Genomic DNA, 3490 nt, shown 5'->3' with positions numbered 1-3490 from the left:
GACAATAATCCATCAACAGCATACAAATCAATATGGCTGACCTGATCCAAAACACCCACCCACCTCACACACGAAAACAAAGATCACCACAGTCTATCACAAACAACCATGCCCTAGGCCAACCCCAACCTCTCTCACCACCAAAGGAACACAAGTGAACAGCACAAGCAACACTGACACCAAACCCTACATACATTAAGCATAATAGAAACATCGCCACCCGACCCCACCCCTTTTTTTTTCTCCCCCTAATGTCTCAACAAATGAAACGGATTTGTAAAAATGTTACATGGAAAAAATACAAGAGACATTACACATACTTCTGTAAAACAAGAAAACCTTTAATAATAGTTAAAAAAAAGATCTGTAGATGGTTGATGCCCCCTTCTGGCAAAAATGGAAAGTAGGTGTATAGTGATCTTAGTAACACATAAAAGCTTGGAGGCTTGGCTGAACCCCGCCTCTTGCTCAGGTACTTGGAGCAAAGCTGGGTTTGTTGCTGTGCTTTGTGTCAAATGGGTCTCAGCCCTTCATCCTCTGGGCTAAGGCTGTGGGAGTGTTCTCCAAAAAGGGAGGAAGAGAAGCTGAGTCATTAGAAATGTTACTGTGCAGAAGAAGCTTTCTTCCTTTGTACACTGGAGTGAGACACCTAGTGTGTGCAACAGATCATACTTCTGTTAAGTTTCCAGCATGGAGAGATTCACCGTAGTAGTGCTCCCTCATCAGTACCCAATTTGCCATAAATCTATCCCAAAATATACATAAATATACATACACACCAATAGAACAATCCCAAGGCAGCTGATCATAATATAAAGTTCAGCATATACTTGCCCTCAATCGGTCAACTCTGCTACTGTGGCCAATGCTGTCATTCAAAAGGTCAGGTAGAAAACAAATACTTTCCCCTGGTGCTGAAAGCTAGCTAATGCCACTTCTAGCCATTTGTTTTTCTTGCTGCTGCATTACACTGTTGCCTCAAGCTTATACCTTTCCGGTTGACTCCCCTCAAATGTCTACTTTTTCACTTAACTTTTCCACTACAGTGGTACCTTGGGTTACATACGCTTCAGGTTACATAGGCTTTAGGTTACACACTCCGCTAACCCAGAAATAGTGCTTCAGGTTAAGAACTTTGCTTCAGGATAAGAACAGAAATCGGGCTCCGGCGGCGCAGCAGCAGTGGGAGGCCCCATTAGCTAAAGTGGTGCTTCAGGTTAAGAACAGTTTCAGCTTAAGTACGGACCTCCGGAATGAATTAAGTACTTAACCTGAGATACCACTGTACAGCCAAACTCCATCAACCTTTAAAAGAAAAGTGTTTACAATATTCCAGATTTGTGCACAAAAGAACAGTCAAAAATAAAACGTGTGCTGCTCCACTCCAGCCAAGGATTGTTTATGTGCAAGGCTGATACTTCCTTTCCTCAGCTTTTTCTTTCCTGACTCCTGTATGTATATTTAATACGGCTGTTTTATGCAAGAGCTTCTGCAGAAAGAGCTAATTAAAAACTAAAATATTATGGACATGCCTTCAACAGCAACCAGTAGAAAAGGGCAGGCTGCAGTCTTTCCTCTGGGTTGATGGAAACAGAAGTAGGGGGTCCAGTGAGAGATGGTGCTTAGTGACATATTACTACATGTGGAAAAGAAGTGCCAACAATGTGCTTCTGTACACCCACAGTCAGGTAACATACATTTTTATATTTGATATTCCCTTACTGGATGATCTGTTGATTGGGAAAATCTAAATTTAATGGGGGGGGAGTGTGGTCTGCCACTTGGATGAAGAGGATGTCGCGCACACAAATTGGAAGTGGGGAGTGAGTTTAATTGTGCGACTTGCATCTGCTGGTTTTTAAAATTTATTGATGCTCAGAGATATACAATAATACATACCCATTACAAAGTTATCTCTTTTATAATATACTGGTATAAAACAGCTACCTAGTCTAAAAAAGAACAAAGGCAGAAAGGGGAAAAGACGGGGGGAAACCTAAAGAAAGAGAAAGCTGGTATTACAATTAAATCCCATCAGCAGAATAGGAACCAACTGACAGTGCCCAAACTGAAGTACCATGTGTACTTCATTGCTGTCGTTGGTATAAAGTTGTAGGCAGATAAAATGACTTCCTGCAATGGATATTACAATTCTATTATTCTATATAAATAGAGGTTCATCTAGTCCAACTCCCTGCAATGCAGGAAGCTCAACTACAAATCTGCCTAACAGTTACCTCATCCAGACCATTTAACCAGGTTGTCTGCAAGAATATCATGGGGGGCTTTGTCAAAAGCCTTACTGAAATCAATATCCACAGCATTCCCCTGATTCATCAAGCTTGTAACTTCCCAAAAAAAGAATCGAGATTTGTCTGGCATGACTTGCTTTTGAGAAACCCATCACAGCCTCCATTTCTAAGTGCTCCCAGACTGCTTAATGATCTGTTCTAGGATTCTGTTTCATTCCTTCTAGCCTTTTCCTATGTCTGATCTATCAGCTGCCAACTTTTGTTTCTCCCAATACTGGGATTGCTGCTTTCTCTCTAGCCCTGGAACACATGGATTTTTTTTTGTTTAAAATGATGCGTTATTATTAAGTGTATAGTTCCTCAATGTGGGGGGAAGTCCATACCTGTAGGCTTTTCCTGGTTGATGTCTATGGATAGTGTATGGATGTCAGAGATAGAGCCGGTGGCCTTTAGCCCGGTTCTAGGTGGGACTTCCTTCATGCAATAGATGTGTGAAGGGGGCTATTGAATACAATATACCATAAAAACACATGCAAAGCACATCCTTTCCCTCAAATAATTCTGGGTGCTGTTGTTTGTTAAGGGTTGCTAAGAACTGTGAACTGTGAGGGAGTAAACCACGGTGCCAAGAATTCCTTCAATGTGCTTTAAAGGTATAGTGCATGGGTAGGCAAACTAAGGCCCAAGGCTGCATCCAGCCCAATCGCCTTCTCAATCCAGCCCACGGATGGTCAGGGAAACTCGAGTTTTTACGGGAGTAGAATGTGTGCTTTTATTTAAAATGCATCTCTGTGTTATTTGTGGGGCATAGGAATTCGTTCATTCATTTATTTTTCAAAATATAGTCCAGCCCCGCACACATGTTATTTCTCAGCCCCACGGACTACTTCCCGGGCCACACACAGACAGGCTGCGGGCTGTAAGACTGCAATCCTAAGGAAGGTTTTCGGGACCGGCCCGCCCAGGAGGTGGTGCCTCAGGCGGCAGAATCCCGCCGGAGCCGCGGGGGGGGGGCGGGATCCGATGAGATCTCCCCGCGGCGGCCACTTCTGCCTTGTCCTGGGGCGGGGGATCTGCTGGGGGCTCTTTTCCTTCCCAGGGGCGCGCGGAGGCGGCCGGCGGGGGAGTTGAGGGCGGGCGCCGGGCCAGGCCCTCCCTGCCGGGGCGGAGCCGCCTCTCTCTGCCCGCCCTCCGGGGCGCCTCGGCTGCGCGTCCTTCGGCCGCGGCGTCCACCCGCC

The 3490-nt window shown here is 45.1% G+C and overlaps 1 long non-coding RNA gene across 1 annotated transcript; it reads right to left on the bottom strand.

Annotated features, from left to right (window-relative positions):
- Positions 1–320: 320 nt before the first annotated feature.
- Positions 321–2946, bottom strand: LOC308466539. Its single transcript, XR_013980873.1, has 2 exons — positions 2636–2946; positions 321–561 (listed from the first exon to the last, which is right to left on the bottom strand). It is a non-coding gene; the product is annotated as an uncharacterized lncRNA (long non-coding RNA).
- Positions 2947–3490: the final 544 nt, after the last annotated feature.

The sequence above is a fragment of the Podarcis pityusensis genome (assembly GCF_964106645.2).
Source record: "Podarcis pityusensis genome assembly, chromosome: 17".
Taxonomy (NCBI): domain Eukaryota; kingdom Metazoa; phylum Chordata; class Lepidosauria; order Squamata; family Lacertidae; genus Podarcis; species Podarcis pityusensis.
The sequence above is the reverse complement of the archived record's forward strand: the minus strand, read 5'-3'. Positions and strand labels throughout refer to the sequence as shown.